General features: G+C 48.4%; 1 non-coding gene across 1 annotated transcript; it reads left to right on the plus strand.

The window, feature by feature from the left end:
- Positions 1-350: 350 nt before the first annotated feature.
- Positions 351-422, plus strand: TRNAE-UUC. The gene has a single exon. It is a non-coding gene; the product is annotated as a tRNA-Glu (tRNA).
- The last annotated feature ends 24,643 nt before the right edge of the window (positions 423-25,065 follow it).

Raw genomic sequence — 25,065 nt, forward strand, 5'->3', positions numbered from 1 at the left:
CATTTCACGGGGATGATAAGCAGCAATTCTCTTGAAAGGTAAACACACACCAGTGTTCAAAAGCTTCAAACAAAGTAGAGGTGTGAAGAGACAGATGCTGTCTTCACTATTGGAGATTTGGCCATCCAGTTTTTTGAGCCTATCGAAAGCACGGCTGTTATTTGAGCTCCTGTCCACGGGACTTGTTCCTTCTTGGCTACTCTTAATGGTATCTGTGATACTATTCTTGAGCCCATGTGCCGAAGAACTGTGATGCTCTTACTTCTAGATGGTGCCCACGTGGTTATGAAGCAGACCGGCACCCTGGCTACGGAACACTGTCTGGATAAGTCACCTTCACATCTAGGGGAGGAGCTGTGGCTCAGTGGAAGATCCTCTGCTTTTCATGCAGAAGGTCCCAGGTTCAATCCCTGGCATCTCCAGTTTTAAAAGAAAAAAGGAGAAGGCAGTAGGTAATGTGAAAGACGTCTACCGGATACATTGGGGAACTGCTGCCTGTCTTGAGTAGACAACACTGACCTTGATGGACCAATAGTTTGATTCAGTATAAGGCTTGTATGTTTGTGTGTCTGGGGATATTGCCCATCCTTGTTCTAAGCAATAAGTTGGTCTTCTGGGTCTATATAGTCTGAGTCTAATACTTTTGTCTGCAGCTGCACAAGAAACTGCAGAATGTTGATGTGCCTCTGAGTGCTTCTCTTGCATGTCAAGTTGCTTACAGTTCAAAATTCATATCTGCAAATGTCTTTCTCTTTCAATCTGCTGCTCATTAAGTGACAGGATCTAATCTTAATGCCGGTCTCCACATCCAAGAGGGCAAAGACAAATCTTCCCAGAGCTGATCAAAATAGCTATTTTATTTATCTTTATTCTTTTTTTTCAAAGCCTCAGGCTTATTTGCATCTTGAAGTGTTTATGGGGGGGAGGGGGAGAAAAGTCACATGCAAATTTGACATTCAGATGTCAGCCTCCCACCATAAATAAGGTCAGCTATGATGAGGACACATGTTACGTCTCCAATTATAGGTCTCTTAATGCCTAAATAATGCTAATGTGAAGCATCTGCCATCAAGCCCATCACTCATGAAAAAAACAGGGGGGGAGGAGTACATTCAACTGTTCAGTTCACTCTTACCTAGCCTGAGGACAGCACAGAGTCTTATATCTGTAACAGGCTAAAAACTGGAAAGCTTGTTGTTTGGTTTTTGTTCAGTTGCACAGTCGAGTCCAACTCTTCGCGACCCCATGGACCAGATCCCGGTGGTGAATGTGCCTGCATTAGAATGTTGACCAAAAAGGTATAGCATGGTCCAGGGGTGGCAACCCCCACCCCCATGCTCACCTGCGCCAGAGAGACTTGCAGGCTGGGTTGATGGGTAGGGTTGCCAACCCAGCATCAGGGTCTTCTCCAGTGAGTGCCCCCTTCTCATTTGGTGGCCAAAGTATTTGAGCTTCAGTTTCATTATCTGGCCTTCCAGGGAACAGTCATGGTTGATTTCTTTTAGGATTGACTGATTTGATCTTCTTGCAGTCCAAGGGACTCTCAAGAGTCTTCTCCAGCACCATAGTTCAAAAGAATCTATTCTTCGGCACTCGGCCTTGTTCTTTGGAAACTCCTCTAATTAGAGAATGAGCTGGGGTGACGTCACGGAATGTTCACCAACATTTTACGTGCTCATGGTGAATGTGCCTGCATCAGAATGTTGACCAAAAACGTATAGCAAGGTCCAGGGGTGGCAACCCCACCCCCATGCTCACCTTTCCCAGAGAGACTTGCAGGCTGGGTTGATGGGACTCTGCTGCTGCACAGCCCTGCCCAGACACCACTGAGTCAGGCAACACAAACTGGGGCTGCAGGGAAAGAAGCAAGGGTGAGTCCATGCCCTGAAATGTGCCAGCAGCAGCCTCAGACCCCAGCAGGCCTGGTACAGGCCTTAGAGGGGAGACACGGTGCAGGCAGTAGGCTGTGCCCAGGAGTCAACCAGAGGAGGAGGAGGAGGAGCCCGGCAGTGGCTTTGGCGGCCTAAGGCTTGACCACGCCAGCAGGGCAGCCTCTTAAAGCCTCAGGAGAAAGCAGAGCCTGAGCAGGGAGGACTGCACCAGGTGGTGGCTGGAGATCTTCCAGAATTACAGCTGGTCTCCAGGATACAGAACTCAGCTCCCCCGGAGAAAATGGCGGCTTTAGGAGATGAACACTATGGCATTATAACTCACTGAGGTCTCTTGCCTCCCCAAACCTCTCCTCCCCAGGCTCCAGCCCCAAAATCTTCAGGTATTTCCCAAACCAGAGCTGGCGACCCTACCCACCAGGGAGGCCATTGGCCCAGATTTCCTTCAATCACTATGGGCCTACCCCCAAAGAGAGTCCTTTTGTTAGGCCAGCAGCTCCCGGAGTCCTTTATTAGGCCAGCCGTCAGCAGCTCAGGCAGAGCCAGGGAGGAAGAGACAGCCTGCCCTGCAAGGTGTGGAGAAAGGAAGCTGGCCGAGGGAGAAGAGGGCTCATGGTGAGCTAGAATTCCCTTCTGCTCCCTGTCTGAGGCTTAGCTAAAGCCAGGCCAGAAAAAGGAGACGTTGGAGGGTCCCCAGACTCCAACCTGCCGCCAGGGGTTATTTCACAGGCACATTCTAAAAACACAAAAGGGTGTAGATCAGGAACAGCCAGGGGTCATTTCCTGCAGGGGCGCACAGGAGCGGAGCTCTGGCAGTAAGGAGCTCAGGGGGCGGGCACATGCAACAAGCCCCACCCCCTGCTCCCAGCAGCCCTCAGTCAGGCCATGAGGAGCAAGAAGCAGCCAGATAAGTTGCAGAGCCCCCCCCGCCCCCCCCCCGCCTTCAGGTACAAGCTCTCCCTCCTCTGCGAGGGCAGATCTGCATGCCCCCCCACCATAGCTAGCAATCTAAAACAGTCCAGTGGAGCCTGAGCAGTGGGTGTTGCCTTCTGACACACTTCCGGTTATGTCAGGGGGTGTGACATATGCACATATTATGCTAATGAGTTATGCTAATGAGCTCCTGCACCTCTTTTTCTACGAAATGACCCCTGGGAACAGCTATGTGATATTGACAGAACGTTAATAAATAAGCAAAGGAACTTGGGGAAAGTGGAGTCAGAGGCCAGAGACGGGGCTAAATTTGATTGGAACTCAACCAGCCAGATCCTTAGTTCAGGCTTCTAAGCCGTACCAGATCAGTCCATTCCAGTAGGGCTGAAAGCCTGAGACGTTCAAGGACATCACCTTGGCTGACACGAGTTGTGGGCACCTGTCTCTCCCTCCCGCCACCATCAGCTATGTACCCTGGCCACCCACTGCTAAGACATTCACAGCCTAACTTTATTAACTTTTTTTTAAAAAAACCACAGTCTGCCCTCTGGACACGAGTAATCCCAGTTTAATGGGGAAAGGACATTCTCTGTTTCCAAGCGAGACACCCGCTGTGAATTCTAGGGACTCATCTTCTCCAGCCCTTGCCAAGAGCATAAGTGACAGATGACATGGTATCTGAAGGGCTTTACTGTGCCCCAGATGTCTGGAACGGTCATCTGCCACAGCTCTGGTCCCAATATCAGCTTCTTCTGACCTCCTGCCTTTTTTTTTTTTGTACTTGACAATCCCTTTGCATAGCTGCATGTTTCCTATTACATCATGCTGAGGGAAGGAGGCAAGTGATGTCTCTCTCTCTCTCTCTCAACGTCTCTCAGGTGTCAGGTGGACCAGCTGCTTGTCTCACAGGGACAATGTGAGAAGCGCTAAGGCACAGTGACCGGGGGAAGATCTACTCCGAAGGTAATGGAGCTTACGTTTCGGGGGCCCTAATCCTGGAGGGGCCCTGAAGCAACATTTTTTTAAAAATGAGTGGATTTTTCAACAAAAGTGATGGTGTTTTTTTTAAGAAGAAGAAGAAGAAGAAGAGATTGGATTCATACCCCGCCCTTCACTTGGAGTCTCAGAGCGGCTTACAAACTCCTCTCCCTTCCCCTCCCCACAACAGACACCCTGGGAGGTGGGTGGGGCTGAGAGAACTCTGACACAAACTGCTCTTTTTCAAGGACAGCTGTGCCAGAGCTTGTGACTGACCCAAGGTCACATCAGCAGGTGCAAGTGGAGGAGTGGGGAATCAAACCCGGTTCTCCCAGATTAGAGTCCGCGCACTTAACCACTACACCAAACTGGCTACAAGTGTTTGTAATTAAAATAAGGCTATTTTAGTGACAGAATCATAAGCCAATGGGTTGAAGTGCTTAATATTGAACTTAGAATATGTTCAAATACCCGTTTCATATGGCCTCAAAATGTCCCTGTAATTGGTCAAATTTCAAAATTTTCTCAGGGGCTTGCAGCGCCCGAACCCCCAGCTGTATGGCCTCGCTGAACTCACTAGAATCGATTCATAGTCTACATTTTGGCCTGTTTTCAAGGGCTCTACCCCACCTCCCTGTTCTCTGCCATTTGGGTCCCAAGGTCCTTGCAAGGGCAGCAAGGCTCTTTGGACCTTGTTGGATGTTACTCTATTGTTGCTGGTTGAGAAGGGGCCCCCATAACAGTTCAAGCTTCAGGGTCCCAGAAATGTAGGTCCACCGCTTACAGTGATAAGAGTCTAAGACAAGGCCCCAAAGCATGCTGCCTAATGCCCCGAGTGCACCTGGAGATAGGACTTTGGGTTGGGGTTTTGTTTCCAACTGTCTACTGAATCTGCCAGTTAATTCTCTGTTGCTAAACTTAAGGCCAGTGGCCTTCCTGGTGGGCAGGTTTGCAATCACTACTTGGAAAGCTATAGGAGGCAATAAGAGGAGAATGTTCAGGGTCATGCATCAGCAACTGAATGTTGACAAACAGTACTGTATAGGAAATGAAAGTTTTAAAAGCTACACTGGCAAAAAATAATGGCCAGACATGGGAGTTTTCGATGTCAATGGGTGTGGGTGCTGAGAGGGCAACGAGGCCATGTTTCTATTAAATGCTCACAGTTTGGGAGCATGGAAGTTTCATTATGGAGTTGCCTATTGAGAAGCCAGATGTAAGATTGGCACATGGTATTTTCTGTCATAAGGAAGGATGCTTAAACACATTCACATTCTGTTTTGTATCTGAAGAGCTATGCATGCACATGAAAGCTTATACCCAGAATTAAACTTCATTGGTCTTAAAGGTGCCACTGGACTCAAACTTTGTTCTATATGGCTACCCACCTGAATCTGTGTTGTCAGTTGTAAGCAAGGAGCCTATTTTTCAATTATCATCTGGCTGCTTGTGAGCAGTTTGGGCCTGTTCATCAGGTTACTTTGCCATATATTCAAACAGTACTGTACACTTCAGTCAACAATGCTTCATGCATGCCCTTTCTCCCAGAGCCTGAAAGTCTCAGTTCCCCTTCCTGCCACCGACCTGTCATCGCCACATGCCCTTTGGTATCCAACCATATAAATAAATAGTGAGCAAACCAGTAAGTCACCCTGTGATTATAAATCAAAGCTATGTCCTGGAATAAAGTATGTGAATGCATAAGCGATATGCTGGGTAAAATTCCACCTTTGGCTCTTTTAGGGATTCTAGCTGACCCAAGCTAGCTTGATCTCATCAGATCTTGGAAGCTAAGCAGGGTCGGCCCTGGTTAGTACTTGAATGGGAGACTACCATGGAAGTCCGGGGTTGCTATGCAGAGGCAGGCGATGGCAAATGATGTCTGAAAGTCTCTTGCCTTGAAAAGCCTTTGGGGGCTGCCATAAGTCAGCTGCAACTTGTCCGCTCTTTCCACCAACTGTACATCAGTACCATGCAAATTTAGAACAGCAACACAAAATATGTTGGCAGCGTTCAGAATCTTAATTGCTCCATTCCAGAAAAGGAAAATTCTCCCACATTAGTATGAATGGCTTCGGAAAATGTTACATGATGCTTATGAATAAAATAACAGCTGCTAAGTATCTAAGGGAGAAACAAGAAATGTTTACAGAACAATGTATAGATTAAATAATGTTTAGCACAAGATTTTAATTTGTGTTAGTATAGGTTATAGAGGGTGGGTTTTTTTAGATTTTTCACATCCTCATTGGGATATGATAATTGTATATATTTATGTAGTTTGTATATTTGTAAATGGAGTCAGTGTGGTTAGACACTGGTTAAAGTGCTGGACTAGGATCGGGGAGAGCCAGGCTGGAGTCCCAACTCTGCCATGGAAGCTTGCTGGGTGACCTTGGACCAGCCATACACTTTCAACCTAACCTACTCCACAGGGTTGTTGTGAATGCTGTAGAGGGGAGAATGCTGTAGGCCACTTTGGGTCCCCATTGGAGAGAAAAGGAGGGTTTATATGAAATATATATTCATTAAAAATGTTCATAAATAAAAACACATTAAAATTAAAGTCTTACATTTTGATGTATAAGTCCACGTTATCAAAGTTATTTTGCGCATGTGCATTATTGCACAGCCGTATGGGGGCCTCATGCCTTCCCACATCATTTCATTACCTGCTCCAGGAATCCATTTCTCTGGGGGGAAATCAGTTTCGCCACTGCACAGGGACAAATGGGACATCAGCACTTTCTACAAGGGTTTGAGAAAGACCCCAGATACCCAGCCAGTCCGAGTAGACGATATTGAGAAGGATGGACCAATGATCCTTGTGAAGGTGTCTTCACAAAGCACCATTTTTCTACCTGAAGTCTGAAGTTATACAATCCAGGGATGCTCGTATGTTGCAGTTTGTTGTTTATGCAAGAGAGCACCCCAAAGTTGGATCTGGTAATTAAAAGGAACCTCTGTATTCAGAGGCAGTAAATTCCTGAATGCCAGAGTCAGGAGGCAACATCAGGGCAAGGTCTCGACCTCTCTGCCCTGTTGTTGGCCCTCCAGAGTAACTGGATGGCCACTGTGTATGACTAGATGGAAGGTGGTCTGGTGGGGTTGCCATTCCCCAGTTGGGGGCAGGGGGTCCCCTGCTTTTGCGCGCTCTTGCCTGCTGCCAGCTGGCTGGCGGGAGGAAACTCCCCCTGCCAACAGCAATGTCACCAGAAGTGCCCGTGCCACCTGGAAGTGACGTAGGTACGTTGGTGACTTTGGGTGGTGGCTTTGGTTTTGAGCAAAACTCTATGGTTTGAGGCTGGTTTTACCATAGAGTTTTGCCCCAAAACCAGAGTGTTGCCCCCAATGTCACTGACGTGCCTACGTCACTGTCAGCTAGGCTGCCATATGGTTTATAGGCCTGGTGCTCGCCTGCCTGACCTCTGTACAAGTTGGGCGCACATTCCTTCCCTCTCCTGATTCTCTCATCGTTATCGCTGACCTTGTACTCCTGCTTGTACTCCTGTCTGTGTAGTGTCACCACAATAATTAACTGTGGGACTAGTTTCATTTCTCAGCCTCGACCATCGGTTATTCTTTCCCGCCCATGGGAAACGGGTTGATTGGCTCACAGGTGTGTGGGGGGGCCCTGTTGAATCCTCTATATCACTGTATGCTTGTTCTATATTCGTCATTCCTAACAGTTACTATATTACTGCAACCATAGTACTAACAATAAAGTAAAACCTTTCTTGGAAGTGTGTGCTCTGTTGTTTGGCAGTGGGTCCTGACATTCTGTTAGACTATCAGGGCTTAAATGCAGTGTTGTCTACCAATGCCTACCCCATGCCACTCATTAAAGACCTGTTGGCCGAGGCATCTAAAGGGAAAATCTTTTCCAAATTAGACCTAGGGGATGCGTACTTCAGAGTGCGCATAAAAGAGGGGGATGAGCACAAGACGGCTTTCAACACTCCCCTGGGGCAGTTCAAAGATAGGGTGATGCCATTCGGTCTCCAGGGCGCTCCGGGAGTTTTCATTAACCTGATCAATGAAGTGTTACACAAGCACTTGTTTAAAGGTGTCCTTGTCTATTTAGATGATATCTTGCTGTACTCTCCCGATTTACCCTCACATGTGAAACTGGTGAGGGAGGTGGTGAGGGAGGTTGCACAAGCACAAACTGTTTGCGAAACTTTCTAAATGTGAATTTCATCAAATGGCCATTGACTTCTTGGGATATAGGATCTCAGAAAAGGGGCTAGAAATGGACCCGGGGAAGGTCTGTGATGTACTGGGGTGGGAAGCTCCCCACACCCGCCGCCAGCTACAATCCTTCCTTGGATTTTCCAATTGTTATTGAAATTTTTTGCCCAACTTTGCCCAAGTTAACTTGCCCCTCACTGATCTGTTGAAAACCAAAGTGAAGGGCCCAGAAGCAACCGAGCCAGGCGCTAAGTTACTATGGACGAACAAATGTCAGGAGGCGTTGGACCACCTCAAAACACTCTTCACCTCAGAACCAGTCTTGGCCCACCCCGATGAGAATAAAAAATTCATTGTGCAAGTTGACGCTTCCGACGTCGCCATGGGTGGGGCGATCCTACAGGAGTGGAAGGATGGGAGGTTGCACCCCCTGACATATGTATCCCACAAGTTTAATGAGACTGAACGCCACTGGTCGGTGTGGGACAAGTAGGTGGGGCAATCCGGCTAGTGCTCTCTACATGGTGGCACTGGTTGGAGGGGGCCAAGGGGCCGTTTGAGGTCTGGACAGATCATAAAAACCTGGAAGTGTTAAAAAAAACGTACCCTCAATGCCAAGGAATTGCGTTGGGCCGACTTCTTTTCCAAGTTCCAATTCACGCTTCATCATTTCCCGGGCTCGGCAAATTCTCTAGCCGATGCACTATCCCGCCTCTTGCAACACGACAGCCAGAGGGAGGAGATTTTGGACTCCATGTTCACGCCCTCACAGCTTGGTGGGGCAGTGATGACTAAGAATCAGGTGGGTCCATCCCCCCCACCTCAGCAGTCTGGACCCGCCTCTCCTCCCCGCCAAGTGGGAGGGATGACCTGGACTGTCAAATTACCTCGGCTTTCTCTGATGATGACAAAGCAGAGGTGGACCGGGAAGGGGGGGTTGTAGCTGAAATCTGATGGTTGTTGGTACTGCGACACGAAACTGTTCATCCCTCGTGGGCACTCCATGAAACTCGTGGGCACTCCATGAAATTGCTGAGCGGTCGGGTTAGAACGGATAAAAGGAAGTACTTCTTCACCCAAAGAGTGATTAACACATGGAATTCACTGCCACAGGAAGTGGTGGGTGCTACAAGCATGGACGGCTTCAAAAGGGAATTAGATAAGCATATGGAGCAGAGGTTCATCAGTGGCTATTAGCCACAAGGTATAGCTAGGGGCTCTGGGGCAAGTGATGCTCTGTCTTCTTGGTGCTTGGGGGGGGTCAACAGTGGGAGGGCTTCTAATGTCCTGGCCCCACTGCTGGACCTCCTGATGGCACTGGTATTTCGGGCCACTGTGTGACACAGAGTGTTGGACTGGATGGGCCTTTGGCCTGATCCAACATTGGCGTCTCTTATGTTCTTATGTTCTTATCCCCAAAACTTTGTGGGGGAAGTCTTGGCGGCGGTGCATGGCTCCAAACTTGCTGGCCACACCGGGTTCATCAAATCCTTGCAACTTTTACAAAGGCAATTTTGGTGGCCTCTCATGCGCAAAGACTTGTCCTCATTTGTTCACTCGTGTCAGACCTGCGTAATGTGTAAGCCCAGGCCGGGTAAAACACCAGGGCTTCTTAAACCTCTCCTGACTCTGAGCCGCCCATGGGAGGTGATCTCTATGGATTTTATCACGGACTTGCCTCCCAGTAAATCCATGACGGTTATTTGGGTGATTGTGGACCTGTTTTCTAAACAGGCGCACTTCGTTCTGTTTGCTTCCTTGCCTATGGCTAAGGCATTGGCAAAGGCGTTTTTGCAACACATGGTCCGCCTTCACATGCTCCCGGGCAGAATAATTTCCGATTGGGGGATGCAATTTGAAACTTATGGGGGTCGAGCGGGCCATGAGTAGCTCTTATCACCCCGAGACTGATGGGAAGACCAAACATGTGAATCACACATTGGAACAATATTTGCGTTGCTTCACCAACTACCAGCAGGACAATTGGCCAGACTTACAAGGCTCAGGCTGACAAGAGAAGGGTGGAGGGTTGGGCTCTGCAGCCTGGAGACTCTGCTTATGTCTCGACTAAGAACATCAAGGTTTTACAACCCAGCCGCAAACTGGGCTGGAAGTTCATCGGCCCTTTTAAGGTCAAACGTCTCATCAATGAGGTTGCTGTGGATCTAGAACTTCCTAAAAACATGCGAAATATCCATTCTGTGTTTCATTTCAGCCTCCTGAAACGGGACCCAGGTCCGAGCCCCTGGCGGCCTGTGAAATCGGTTAAAAAACCCCCTCATGGTAGAGGGTGAGGAACATTTTGAGGTGTCAAAGATCCTGGACTCTAAATTCAAACGTGGCAAACTGTTTTATTTGATTGAATGGGTTGACTTTGGACCCCAGCACTGGGAATGGGTGGAAGTAGGGGATATTCGGGCCCCTCAGCTGTTGCGGGAGTTTCACTGGGAGTTTCCGGGAAAACCGGGAGGTCTCCCGGGCAAACTGGGAGATTGATTTTTGGGTGGGCAGAATGTCAGCTAGGCTGCCATATGGTTTATAGGCCTGATGCTCGCCTGCCTGACCTCTGTACAAGCTGGTGCCACATTCCTTCCCTCTCCTGATTCTCTCATCGTTATCAGTGACCTTGTACTCCTGTCTTGTACTCCTGTCTGTGTAGTGTCACCACATTAATTAACTGTGGGACTAGTTTTGTTTCTCAGCCTCGACCATCGGTTATTCTTTCCCGCCCACGGGAAATGGGCTGATTGGCTCACAGCTGGGGGGGGCTGTTGAATCCTCTATATCACTATATGCTTGTTCCATACTCGCCATTCCTAACAGTGACCATGTTACTGCAACCATAGTATTAACAATAAAGTAAAACCTTTCTTGGAAGTGTGTGCTCTGTTGTTTGGCTGTGGGTCCTGACAGTCACTTGCGGGTGATGCCAGCACATCACGCAACATCACTTCTGGTGACGCAGGGACGTTGCATGAGAATGCTTTCAACTCCCGGAGCGTCCCCCTATCCCCCTGCCGGCATCTTCAAGGGACCTGGCAACCCTATGGCCTAGATGGACTATTCTACTCATGTCCATATGATCTGGGGGCCTCCCAAGGCCTCTTTGGCCTCTCGAGGCTTCTATGACTTCTCAAAGCCACCCACATGGTGCCTTTTAAGCAAGCTGAAACTCCGAGGCTTAAATTATTCCACTTTGAACAAAGGAAGCCAACGCAAGAAATTGTGTGTGAGATGAAAACCTCCCTCCCACCTCTCTCTTTTATTCCAGTGACTTTCCTCTTATGAACAATCTGCTGGCACAAAAGGAGCCATTAGCCGCATTTCCTTCTCTACTTCTTTTTTATTACATTTATCACAGGTAATGGAGGAATCCAGTCACTCATATGGCACAAAATGTGCTCATTCAGCCCAGGTTCCCCCCACGTACTGTACGTGCCGCCGATTGCTTTGACGGTCACCTTATTTTTGGATGCCAGGTGCCACATGCCGCATGCCTCTTCGAAAACTGCCTTGGCACAATTACTAGGTTGATTTGATGCGGCATTAGCCCCGCACTGAAGATGGTTTGTATTTTTTAATTTGCGGTTTAAAAATGATGACGCCTCTTCTTTCAGACAGCTGATGGCAGCTTGGACTCCGGCAGCCATTCACTGAAGTGAACTTTTTATTTGACTTCGTAAAACCCATTTCTTCACTAACTCTGAAGTATGCTACTGCTTATGTTTCTACAAGAGGTTTGTAACCTCCTGGAAATGATAAATGTCTTCAAATCCAATCTTTTTTTCTGAAATGGGGCCAGGTAAGAAAAACCAGGTACCAAAGGGACTCTGAGGAAGCAAGTGGAGAGACCAGTGTGGTACTTTTGATAAGAGGGACAGCGATAATATCTTGTATTTCTATAGCCTCTTTTATCCTCAAGGATCCAAAGGCACTCCACCAACTTGAGAAATCTGTTCATCTGCTCCATTCCACTTACATTCAGTCACCTCTGGGATGGGAAGGCGGAAGCGGTTTAATAGAACACACGGCGCCACTTTAGTGGGTACGTCTCAAAGCCCTGACAGTGAATTCAGTCAAATAACCTTTCCAAAGTAGTTTATTGTTGCAGGGAAGGCAGGCACAAAGAAACCGTCTGAGTAATTTAAGTGTGTAAGGGAAGAACGCCGGAACTTGTAAGAATTCTTTTTGTCCCTGGAGATAAGCATTTTGCTCTTGACATTCTGAAGCAAGCTGTAGTCAGTGCTGGGCCAAACACTCTCCAGTTTTTGATTTGGGGGCCAAAAATATGGCTGGGTTAAAAAAATGTTCCTGAAATTTACACTGTGCTAATATTCCTCTTGTTCCAGGCCTGTTCAAGAATAGCACCTGTGTTTTCAACACCTTTTTTACAACTTCTTCACACAGGAGCAGCAAATGGAATGGGATGACATCACAACAGAAGGTGGCCAATAAAGCTTTGCTGTGTGATAATGATCCATTGGGGCATTGGAGAGTGAAGGAATTAAGCCACACAGGTGCCCTCATCCAAAAAGGAATCACAAAGTAAACAGAATGATGTCATAATACTGAACAGCAAGCACAGGAATCGATACCATCCAAATGGAGCATTTAATTTTATCACTTCCATCTTCTGCTCCTTTAGCTGCTTGGTAGAATTCAAGCTTTTATCTAAATTTTGTCCCGTTCTCTGCAGCACTCACTGATAACTGCTGGCTGGCTGGCTGGCTGTTGTAATATCTCTGTATTTACTACGGTTCTTTCTGTTGTATATGGGCTTTCTTGTTTATTTTGGAATATCAAACCCACAACTTCTCCTTTAGCAAGGAAACAGTTGTAATGCATCCCGCATTCTCCACTTCGGACATCATGCAATGTAATATTTCACTCAGTTAATCTTTTCTGTTTAGTTTCCTAATTCCTTAAGGTAGCCCAACCTATATTAGTACAACCCCTGGGGGGTCCATGGATCCAGACAAATGACATGAATTGTTTTCATATGAAGATTGCGATGAGTCTTGGTGGAAAGAGGGGAAATAGGGAGAATCTCTGCCCAGAAGTCTGTGGTGGCCCTTGGCTGCAGTAGGCAGAGTATTTGTTTTGCGGGCGAAAGGTGCTGCGTTCAGTCCTTGGCATCTTCAGTTAAAGGCTTTCCTATAGTAGAGTTGGACTATAAGGAAGGTCGAGCGCCAAAGAATAGATTCTTTTGAACTATGGTGCTGGAGAAGACTCTTGAGAGTCCCTTGGACTGCAAGAAGATCAAATCAGTCAATCCTAAAAGAAATCAACCCTGACTGTTCCCTGGAAGGCCAGATAATGAAACTGAAGCTCAAATACTTTGGCCACCAAATGAGAAGGGAGCACTCACTGGAGAAGACCCTGATGCTGGGAAAGATTGAAGGTCAAAGAAGAAGGGGACGGCAAAGGATGAGATGGTTAGACAGTGTCATCGATGCAACGAACATGAAATTGAACCAACTTCAGAGGACGGCGGAAGACAGGAGGGCCTGGCGTGATCTGTCCATGGGGTCGCGAAGAGTCGGACTCGACTGTGCGACTGAACAACAAAAAAATAGTAGATGTTGAGAAAGACTTTCCTGCCCTTGAGACCTTGGAAAGCTGCTGCCTGTCAAAAGAGATGATAGACTGAACAAGACCAACCAACTATTTGACTTGATTTTGGTTGTGGAAAGTGCCACCAAGTCACAGATGACTTGTGGTGACCCTGTAGGGTTTTCAAGGCAAGAGACGAACAGAGGTGGTTTGCCATGGCCTGCCTCTGCATCACTACCCTGGAATTTCTTGGAAGTCTCCCACCCAAATATTAGCCAGGGCTGACGTTGCTTAACTCAACTGCCAGGGAAGGCATAAACTTTGCTGTATAGCGTCTTCATTCTGGCCCCAGTGCCAGGATCCGGCACAGCAGATGAAGAGTTCACTCCCCCCGCCCCCCAAGTTCCAGAGATTCCTTCTGTTCTCCGTGTGAAACGCTGGAAGACTGGGTGTCTCCAAAAAGGGCATAGTGTTTCACACTGTACCTCTGTATGACGGCCAAAGATTCCATAGATTCTGTGCTTCCCATATATCATCCTAAACTGGATCCTGAGTGCAGCTATTGTTCTGCATTGCCTCAATGCTTATTTTTAGATGGCATGTTGTGGTGTTGGCCAAGGTACTGGGTCACCATCTTCATGCCACTGGGATAAATTCTCTTTTTGACTGTACTGAATAAAACTTGATAAACTGATTGTTGACCCTATAAAAAGTAAAGGTTCCCTTGCTTGAAAGCCAGGGTTGCGGTGCTCATCTCCGTTTCAAAGGCGAAGACCCAGCGCTGTCCGAAGACGTTTCCGTGGTCATGTGGCCGGCATGACTAAACACCAAGGCGCACGGAACACTGTTACCTTCCCACCGAAGTGGTACCTATTTATCTACTTGCAATTTCTTGCTTTCGAACTGCTAGGCTGGCAGGAGCTGGAACTAGAGACGGGAGCTCACTCCGTCATGTGGCACACTCGGGTCTCGAACTGCTGAACTATCGACCTTCCACAGCCTGCAGATCAGCGTCTTAACCACATGAGCCATCGCAGCCCCTTTGTTGACCCTATGGGACTGGGCATATATACACACTGGAGATCCAGTGTGGTGTTGTGGTCATAGTGTTGGACTCTGACTTGGGGGAGCCAGGTTCGAATCTCTACTCTGCCCCGGAAGCTCACTGGGTGCCCTTGGACCAGCCTTCTCAGCCTAACCTCCCTCAGGATAACATGGAGGAGATAAGAACCACGGAAGCTGCTTTGGTTCCCTGTTGGAAAGAAAAGCACGGTTTAAGCATCTAAGTAAATATTCTGATTCCTCAGGAAGCAGCGGCCTCAGAGGACATGACATTAGGCACAGACTTCAGCTTCATGAGAACCGTAGTTTTCATTTTTAAAAATTGTACAAGCTTCTAGCCCTCCTGGCTGTGAAAATGTCCTTGGAAATATGTGAGAGAATCTAAGAAGGCAAAAGAAAGTTTGAATAAGACTGAAGAACTTTCTCTTCCAATATGAAACTGTGTGAACTGTGCTCCTCACAACAGGGTCTCCTAGCCATTGCCTCACACTTGAGGATACGATCTGTTACATCCCAGGCCTGGGTCTTTTCTTGTCACTGCCTTGCTATGTAACTCCCTTCCCCCTTCCTTGCCTCCTGCAGCAGATTGTTGTGAAGGGAAAATACGATAATGCCAACTGTGTAACTCTGAGTTCTTTGGGGGAGCTATCCATGTGGTGAATAAACAGAAAGGAATAAACTGATAGCTGCATATACAGTGATTTTCCTCTGAAATATAGCTTTCCTGATATTAAGTTCTGGTGCACTTGGTCTTAATTCATAAGTCATTTGGGGGGGGGGAGTTAAAGCTTTAAGAGACAGTCAAATTCCACAAGTTAAAGAAGATTAGACCCACAAGTACAATCCCGCCTCCAAATCAGTTTCTTCCCAGGTCGAGTTCCTCCGGCTTTCATAATCTTCAGGGATTAGCGTCCTCCACTTTTCCTGGAGTGACACTCAGACTCTCAAAGCGCTCTTCAGTTCATACTGTTTAAACACTTCAGACAATATGAAGGGATGTTCACTTAGGGACATTTAACATGAGGCTTAACAAACCTTCAGAGAAGGGAATTAAGTTTCTCATCAGGGGATTCTGAGATGGGGTTTTGCTCCTTCTGGGGGGGGGGGAGTCCTTACAACAGGGCTTCTTGAAAGTCAAAACCTGCATGAAATTAGTTGTTCCATCAAGTGGCCACGTTACCCCCGGAGACCCATGTTATCCCCGGAGAAGGAGGACAGGAGCTGAAGGTGGATGCGAGGCACGCATGGAGGCGACTCGTTGCTTCCACGAGAGCCCAATCCTGAGTGGGGGTTATATAGACCTCCGGCCAGGCTTCCCGTGGCGGCGGCGGCGCTCCCGCTAATACTCAGGACCTGGCGCTCGCCTTCCCTACCAGCATGCATCTCGACAGCAGGTGGCTAAGTCTCTGCGAAGCCGCTCCCTTAGCTGAACCACCCGTGGAGGTGAGTCAGGTGGGCTCCCAGATTGCACCTGTGCCTCCTCGGCTGCTGCAGGACCAAGCGTGGGGTTTGCAGGCTCAGGCGCTGGCGAGCCGTCCACTCGTGAGGAGTCAGAGGGGCCGGCTTCTGGTTCCGGCAATGCCGGCGCCTCCGGCTGCGATGCCAACTCAGGTGGAGACTCAGCGCCATCATCGTCGCTCATGACAATCACTTTGTCATGCGGCACTAGGGTCTCGAACTGCCGAGTTACAGACCTTCCGGTCAGCAGCTTCAGTGTCTTAACCTCTGAGCCCCTGTGGCCCTCAATTATTATTATTAGCATTAGTGTGTGTGTGTGTGTGTGTGTGTGTATACACACACACACACACTATTAGGTTACACTGGCTCCATTTTCACACAAGGAAGGTATATAATTGTAATACCATCTGAATTACATGTATCTGATTTGAACACAAGGCGATACCATTGAGGCCTGTCAAGTACATTCTTCCCTTGAGTCATTGAGTCCTTAGAGAGAGTGGGCACGCCAATCTCCCTTGTGGGAGGGTGTTAGCTGATGGTCGGATGTCCTGGTCGAGGCTTGGAAGGCGAAACAGCTTCTGGGCTACGAAAGAATCCCTGCAATGGATGTTCCGGCCAGGCGGTGGCAGTGTGGCGATTGACATATGGGTCCTGAAGCCTGGCCAACAAGCAGCCCTGTGGAAAATGACAGAGCCAAGCCAGAAAGACGTCTATACCGGGCAGTGACGGTGCGTGCAATTAAAAAAAAATGAATATATGTAGTCTTCCCTATCCCCTACAAACATTGTTAGTCCCCTGTCTATACTGAGTAACTGTACATCGCTTTGAGCCCACTGGGGAAAGCGATTAATAAATGGAAAGTATTATTATTATTGTTGTTGTTGTTATTATTGTTATTATTATTATTGATATCTGCCAGAAAACATGGTTGCACTTACCTGTAATCATGTGCATCGAGAGTCTTCTATGCAGGCACAAATCCCTTCCTCCTTCCCCAGTATGGGTGTTAACCAGATAAACATCCTCCACGGTGGCGGAAAGAGGACAGAGGGAAGAGTGCTACCCCCTCCCCTTGTCATGTGATCGTTTGAGCAGAAATTTAGGTCCTTTCCGTATTTGCCGGCCATGCTGGATTTTCTCAGTGTTTGAGTCAGGGCAATTTAAGTCCATGGCAAAACAGCATCCAAATAACCCCGGGGCAACAGCAGGCTGAAGCCAGTCTGACCACGGAAGGGAGGGAATGTAATGCAGAATTCGGGAGGGGGGGGACCAGAATAAAAAGAAAGTTGAACTCAATTTTAGTACCGTATGGGGGGGGAAACTGGATTAAAAAGAAGGTTGAATCTGATTTTAGTGCACAGTTGCTTGGAGGACACCATGGTGAACATGGATTAAAAGGAGAGTGCCTTAGCCTCGGCTCTCTCTCACGCTGAGGGAAGTAGGAAGAAGAAGAAGAAGAGATTGGATTTACACCTTGCCCTTCACTCCCCAAGGGAATCTCAGAGTGGCTTACAATCTCCTTTCCCTTCCCCTCCCCACAACAAACACCCTGTGAGGTAGGTGGGGATGAGAGAGCTCTTTCAAGAACTGCTCTTTTTCAAGAACAGCTCTTATCAGAACTATGGCTTGCCCAAGGTCATCCAGCCAGGTGCGAGTGGAGGAGTGGGGAATCAAACCCGGTTCTCCCAGATTAGAGTCCGCGCACTTAACCACTACACCAAACTGGAGCGTGCAGCTGTAACTTCTAGAAGCTTACAGAATCCTCTCCATGGCAGGCCTGCCTTGAGGCAGTCCCATTTGGTACTGCACAGAAGATATGACGATGAACATAATTCTCACATTTATGCTTGACCACTGAAGAGGACAAAGTAGGCCGAAACGAGTCTGTTTTTAGGGTTGCATAATACGATTGCCAGGTCCCCCAGGCGGGCAGGGGTTTGCCCACTCAATGGGCCCCTTAGCTGCCGGCCCGGATCCAGCCACCAGGGGGAACCCCACCCCCAAAGTGCCAGGATCATGGCAACGTGCCCGGCATGATGACATCACCTGGAGGTAATGTCATCGCGCTGAGCACATTGCGGGGGGAACGCTCTATCATTCAAGGGAAAACTCTATGGTTTTCCATCGAATGATAGGGGTCCGCCCCCAACATGCCTGATGCAATGATGTCACTTCCGAGCAAGGGTTGTTTCATAGAAAAAGAGCGAGGGGAACTCATTAGCATAACTCATTAGCATATGCCACACCCCCTGACATCACCGGAAGTGTTGGGGGCCCGGCGGTGGACCTGCAAGGCCGGCGGGAGTGCAGGGTTAATAAACACTCCAGCATGCTGGCCACATCCACGCCAGCCAGACTATTTACTCATTCGCCGCAGGACTCAGGCAGCTGGCTCACTTTATCAGGCTGATTCGCAGAAGTGTCTCCATTTGGGGAGCAGTGGCTGAAAAGAAATGGCAAAATCCCGCACTGGAAAAGAATTCAGTCAATTTAGCAACTTCTAGGTCTTTTGTCCCTCAAGAGTGCCTGAAAGATAAAGCAAAGACAACTGCAGATCTGGGGTCTGCGAGAAGCAATCATGCGTGAACACAGCCAGCCAGCTTAGCATCGGCTCTTTATCGCATGTTGAGTTTTCTACCACAGGGTGGCTTGATTGCCTCCGATCCGTCAAGGAAGCCACGGCGCTCCCTTTGCAAGGCATGAGCAAGGCAGTTGACAACAGGACATTTGGGACGTAGGGTTGCTGTGGGTCTTTGCCAAGGAGCGGCGCTTCCTCACATTTCCTGACTTTGAAAATGTCTGCCAGGCCCTACAACAGTGATCCTCAACAGGACGCCCGTGGGCGCCGTGGCATTTGCTGGTGGGCAGGGGTCATTTCGTAGAAAAAGAGCTAGGGGAACTCATTAGCATAACTCATTAGCATATGCCACACCCCCTGACATCACCGGAAGCGATCCGTCAAGGAAGCCATGGCGTTCCCTTTGCAAGGCACGAGCAAGGCAGTTGACAACGGGACATTTGGGAAGTAGGGTTGCCGTGGGCAGGGGTCATTTCCTGCAGGAGCGCACAGGAGCGGAGCTTCGGCAGTAAAGAGCCCAGGGGGCGGGCACATGCAACAAGCCCCACCCCCTGCTCCCAGCAGCCCTCAGTAAGAGCAAGAAGCAGCCAGGTAAGTTGCAGAACCCCCCCGGTCCAAAGCAGTAAGTGGCACCTTTAAGACCAAGTTTTCTTCAGGTACAAGCTCTCCCTCCTCTGTGAGGACAGATCTGCATGTCCCCCCCCCTCTTTAATAGCTAGCAATCCAAAACAGTCCAGTGGAGCCTGAGCGGTGGGTGTCGCCTTCTGACACACTTCCGGTGATTTCAGGGGGCGTGGCATATGCAAATGAGCTATGCTAATGAGCTATGCTAATGAGCTCCTGCACCTCTTTTTCTACGAAATGACCCCTGGCTGTGGGTCTTTGCCAAGGAGCAGCGCTTCCTCACATTTCCTGACTTTGAAAATGTCTCCCAGGCCCTACAGCAGTGATCCCCAACAGGACGCCCGTGGGCGCCGTGGCATTTGCTGGTGGGCCTCCTGGTGCCCGTTTTCTTTTTCTCCAAAGCACAGAGCTGACAGGGGGGTGCTTGAAGTCAAGGCTCTTGGCATTTCTGAAAGTGGCCCCAGCATCCTGGAGCAGCCGTTCTTATGATACACACACACAAACACCCAGTCACCCCAGCCCAGCAGTCATTATATGGTGGCATCCGCTCCTCATGATCAAAATTCAAAATTACCAAAATGCCAAAAATGCCAACAGGCTCAACACAATTGGGGACCCGTTACCCTCAACGGGATGCCTGCCTCTTACCCATTGGTTACCTGACCTTGGCTTGACTTTTGATTCCCCCACCCTGTCTGACCGGCCTGTTTTTATTTCACAATGCTGTGTTTTTATGTACTAAGATTGTTTCCACGACACATTCTTCTCATGAGGAACAGTTTGCTGCTATTCTTTCCCCATTTATGTGTTGATGGGTCTCGTTTTCCTTTCTTAAGAAACTGTTCTCTGATATATAATATAAATTGACTGATTAATTGATTGGCTTTATAGCATCCTGGATCCTGATGATGGGTTTACTACACATTTAAAAAGCAATAAAATCCAGGTCTGTAAGACAAAGACAAAAGGAGTGCCCTCCCCACTGACTTTGAAAACTTTTTTTTTAAGCTCACAGCCGCCAGGAGATTAAAACACTTTGAAACACACTGAAGTGTGAGCAAAGGAAACTTGCATAGCAAATCAGAGAGCCAGTTTGGTACAATGGTTAGGAGCGCGGACTCTAATCTGGGAGAACTGGGTTTGATTCCCCACTCTTCCACATGCAGCTGCTGGTGTGACCTTGGGTCAGTCATAAGTTCTTTCAGAGCTGTTCTCTCAAGGGCAGTTTTCAGATGAGGTGTTTCAGCCCCACTCATCTCACAGGGTGTCTGTTGTGGTGGAGAGGAAGGGAAGGAGATTGTAAGCCACTCTGAGTGAAGGGTGGGGTATAAATTCTCCTCCTCCTTCTTGATACAGCAATGTTGGTGACATTGTTGGGTTTTTAAAACTTTTCTCTTGTTGCCACTCAGAGCAGCAGCTGCTTGGGGCGATGGGCTTGGGAGGCTTGCCTCCTGACCTAAGCAGTTGTAGTTGGTGACTGGGAGGACCGGTCCTGGCCTTGACCCAACTTCAGAGGAAGACTCTTCATGGGCTGAGGTGGCCCTCGCTAGTCCTGAGGGCTCCAACTCCACAGTAAGCAGAACAATGAGGCCAGGACCCCCTTGAGTGGACCTACCCACTTCCAGCACCCTAAGAACAAAGGAAGTGGAGTGCTGGAGCTGAAGCCTGGGCCAGGCGAAGAAGCACGCACTGGGCAGCTGGAGGCATCTCACACTCCAAGAGTGTGAAGAAACGCCCTTTTTCTGCTGTCAAGTCACAGCTGACTTCTGGCAACCCCAAGGGGTTTTCAAGGCAAGAGGTGGTCAGAGGTGCCCTGCCATTGCCTGCTGCTGCATCGTGATCCTGGTATTCCTTGGTGATCTCCCATCCTTGGTACTCCCCACTACTCCACATGCAGCTGCTGGTGTGACCTTGGAAGGGGTGGGCTTAAATCCCCATTTACCTGCTCATGGTGGGGAATTACCAGGCTCCGGCCCTAATTTCCTGCCCCTGAGAAGCTGAGAGCCAGTTTGGCGTAGTGGTTAAGTGCACGGACTCTAATCTGGGAGAACCGGGTTTGATTCCCCACTCCTCCACTTGCACCTGCTGGATGACCTTGGGCAAGCCATAGTCCTGTCAGAGCTGTTCTTGAAAGAACAGTTTCTGTCAGCTCTCTCAGCACCACCTAACTCACAGGGTAGGGAAGGGAAAGGAGTTTGTAAGCCGCTCTGAGACTCCGAGTCAAGAGCGGGGTATGAATCCAATCTCTTCTCTTCTTCTTCTGTGGTAAGGACCATGTTGACTAGGGGAGGCAGCCTAGAATGTCACTCCAAAGTGACATCACATCCTCTTCAAACTCCACCCTCTTCAAGGCACCACCACTAAAATCCCCTGGCATTTGCCGTGGCAGTGTTGGGAACCCGGCTCCAGTAGTTGATCTTAGCAGGGCTTTTTTTGTAGAAAAAGTCCAGCAGGAGCTCATTAGCATAATAGGCCACACCCAGCAGCAGAAACTCATTAGCATATTAGGCCACACCCCTGACCGAGCAGCTCATTAGCATATTAGACCGCATTCCCATGTTACCAGAAGTGTGGTCATCCAGCCACACCCACCTTTTGCTTCTTATTCTGTTTACCTTGTTTGTTGTCAAAACCCAGGGCTTTTTTTGGAGCAAGAACTCCTTTGCATGTTAGGCCACACACCCCTAATGTAGCCAGTCCTAATGAGTCTCTACTGCTGGGTGTGGCCTGTTATGCTAATATGTGGCCAACTTGGGAGCCAGCCGGAACTCCGTTCCTGTGCGTTCCTGCCCAAAAATAGCCCTGGATCGTAGGCCAATCACACACTCTCAGCCTAACCTACCTCACTGGATTGTTGTGAGGATAAAATGAAGGAAGGGGAAATCACCCTGAGCTCCTTAAATGAAATGCCTTGACCTGGATAGCCCAGGCTAGCCCAATCTTGTCAGACCTCAGAAGCTAAGTAGGGTCAGCTGTGGTTACTAGTTGGATGGGAGATCTCGAAGGAATACCAGGAGTGCTATGCAGAGGGAAACAATGGCAAACCATCTCTGAATATCTCTTGTCTTGAAAACACTAGGTTGGCTGCAACGTGATGGCAATAAATGGAATGGAATGGCCTGGAATGACATTTCAAATAAAGATCCCCAGTTTCTTCTAGGGCCACAGCTGAATTCTCCATCATAGCAAACCACAGTTTAACAATCAGAAATGCCCCTTTGGGATCATGTATGCCTTCCTCAGCCATAGCTTGCTAAGATGTCCAAACAGGCAAACTTTGATTATCACACAAAGCTGCCTTATACCAAGTCCATCCCTTGGTCTATCATGGTTAATATGCTCTTCTCTAGTTCGACCAACCTCCAGGTGGGACCTGACGTTTTCCTGAAATTACAAATGATCTCTGGAGGAAATGGCAGCTTCGGAGGGCAGACGGATGGTGTACCATAGAATCTAGAAAAAAGAGAGGTCCTAGAGTGACATAACATCCCTGTTGAGCTCCTTTCCCTCCCTGAACACCACTTCCTCCAGGCACCACCACCAAATCTCCAGGAATCTCCCTTGTTGGAATTGGCAACCCTATACCAGCAGCCACTTTTTCACATTACCTACTGCCTGATCCTGCATTGGGCAGGGGGTTGGACTAGATGGTCTTTATGGCCCCTTCCACCTCTATGATTCTGTCCTTTCAACTGAAGATGCTGCATGCATAGTAGAAGCTCTTGCACTGAGCCAGGTCCCCTTTGGCACACCCCAAGCTGCCTTGCCACCCAAACAGGCTTGCAGTGACTGGCATCCCTCACTTCAGGTCAGCCTGCTGGGCTCCCAAGGTAGCCTGGTCTCTAGACTTATGCACCATTAGTCCCCCGCCCCCTTGGCTATGGAACAGTCGACAGAACAAACATCTCCGCTCCACAGGAACAGAGCAAGTGACAACCAACACAGAATCAAGCAGGACATCATCATCTTGAACTACAGCCCTTTCATACGTGTTGACGAAGCTAGCCAGCTTCCACACATGTCGCACCCGTATTCACCCTTTTTCTTAGGGAAATACCTCCCCTCTGCCTGCTCTCGACAGGAGTGGAGGGGGGCTTTATGCCCCTTTTCTCTGGCTCCAAGCCCCCCCCCCCAATTTCTGCTGATGAAAACAGGGTGGGTGGGAAACCAGAGTCTTCTCCTTCCTCCTCGAAGCAGTGTAGAGCAAATGAATAGTATTTAAGGGGAGCTCCCCAGATGGATGTCTGATGGTGAGTCCAGTTGCACATCCGTGACCTGACACATGTTGGGCTCATTGTGTATTTGAGCCCTGAGTGTGTATTGTGTATTTAAGCCACCTCCTCGTCCTGATGCTCCTTTGAATGTGCCTGCAGAGAGGAAGGAGGCACAGCAACCTCACTTTCTGCGCATGCGTATTAGCGGTGGTCCTCCTTCCACAAAGCAGCGCAAAATGGCAGCTCCATAGGGTATAGCCACATTCCAGATTGGGCTCCCAACCCATGGATCAAAGACCACTATGCTAGAATAAAAGTCTTTTTAGTATTTCAGGTGCTACAAGATTCGTTTGTTTCTCCCGCAACAGAGTGACAGGGCCACCCCTTTGAAATGATCATTAGTTTAAGCAGGAAGGAAAGGGAACCTCTGAATCCCGGAGCCAGGAGGAAGGCTTGTTTTATGCCCTGTTGCTGGACCTCCAGAGGAACTGGTTGGCCCCTGTGTGAGACAGGATGCTGGACTAGATGGACCACTGCTTTGATCCAGCAGGGCTCTTCTGATCTTCTTGTGAAGGCCTCGGCCTCTGTGCCCTGTTGTTGGCCCTCCAGAGGAACTGGTTGGCTACTGTATAAGACAGGATGCTGGACTAGAGGGACTGCTGGTCTGATCCAGCAGGGCTCTTCTGATGTTCTTAGGAAGGCCTCGGCCTCCATGCCCTGTTGTTGGCCCTCCAGAGGAACTGGTTGGCCCCTGTGTGAGACAGGATGCTGGACTAGAGGGACCACTGCTTTGATCCAGCAGGGTTCTTCTTAGGTTCTTAACTTCTAGAAAGCAATCCTTCCATATAATTTCTTTTCCAAAGTGCTGGTGACGCCGAATTCTCTCTGCAGGTGTTTGACGAGAATGAAGCTTCTGAAAAGGGAACGGTATCATTTTGTTCATCCTTTTTTTATAACTCTGGTGTTTTTTTTATTGGGCCCTGAAATATATGCAGTACAACAAAAGCATTTAGTTAAAGTAAAACAGTAGTTAATGTTAAAAAAACAGGCCATAAAACATACTCTAAGCCTCTCGTTTTATTTAAGGTTTAATAATAAATATACCGTCTTGGCAATGCAAAGCCACACAGCTGGTTCTATTAATATGCAACAGAGCTGTCGTTGTTGAGAGAGGTTTCTACACACAGCATTGCGGAAGCAACCGGAAAAGATCCTTGATTTCTTTTTTTGTTCTGTTTTTTCCTTTAAAAGGAACACTTGAAGCAATGTGAGGCAATTCTTTTGGCAGGGAAACGGGGATATCCAACCTGTGTTCATAACAACAAGATTTGAAATACCACAAAATGTCTTTCAACTCAGCAGTTTTTCCTGAAAGGCACTGCAGCATTTTGAAAATATTTCTCTGCTTGTTGCAAATTTTAGTTGGTTTAGAGATGAGGCAAACTTTTGTTCTGTGGCTCCACCAGACATTTTGCAAAACCAGGGGTTATTTGAACAGTTGGTTTGCCAAACCGCGATTTAGCTCACAGACAATGACTCAAATCCTTGTTTGTCTTGACAAATGCTGGCTTCCACGACTTCT

Source organism: Gekko japonicus, unplaced genomic scaffold (assembly GCF_001447785.1).
Source record: "Gekko japonicus isolate JY-2015 unplaced genomic scaffold, Gekko_japonicus_V1.1 scaffold3068, whole genome shotgun sequence".
Taxonomy (NCBI): Eukaryota; Metazoa; Chordata; class Lepidosauria; order Squamata; family Gekkonidae; genus Gekko; species Gekko japonicus.